The sequence below is a fragment of the Priapulus caudatus genome, unplaced genomic scaffold (assembly GCF_000485595.1).
Source record: "Priapulus caudatus unplaced genomic scaffold, Priapulus_caudatus-5.0.1 Scaffold1722, whole genome shotgun sequence".
In the NCBI taxonomy this organism is placed as follows: Eukaryota; Metazoa; Priapulida; class Priapulimorpha; order Priapulimorphida; family Priapulidae; genus Priapulus; species Priapulus caudatus.
The window spans coordinates 1-316 of NW_014578783.1; the positions used below are offsets into that span (position 1 = coordinate 1).

A 316-nucleotide genomic window follows, 5' to 3' on the forward strand; every position below is an offset into this window, starting at 1 on the left:
GCTCAATGTCTCGTGTCTCATCTCTCACCTCTTATACATGGTCAGTCCACGCCTCATGTCTCGTGTCTCATCTCTTATACATGGTCAGTCCCTGCTCAATGTCTCGTGTCTCATCTCTCACCTCTTATACATGGTCAGTCCACGCCTCATGTCTCGTGTCTCATCTCTCACCTCTTATACATGGTCAATCCACGCCCAATGTCTCGTGTCTCATCTCTCACCTCTTATACATGGTCAGTCCACGCCTAATGTCTCGTGTCTCATCTTTCACCTCTTACACATGGTCAATCCACGCTCAATGTCTCGTGTCTCATCT

The 316-nt window shown here is 48.1% G+C and overlaps 1 long non-coding RNA gene across 1 annotated transcript in view; it reads right to left on the reverse strand.

The window, feature by feature from the left end:
- Window positions 1–14: 14 nt before the first annotated feature.
- Window positions 15–316, reverse strand: part of LOC106817428 — a 1,714-nt gene continuing 1,412 nt past the window's right edge. The window contains exon 3 of the long non-coding RNA XR_001395052.1: window positions 15–245. This is a non-coding gene — a long non-coding RNA (uncharacterized LOC106817428). The remainder of the gene's footprint in view (window positions 246–316) is intronic.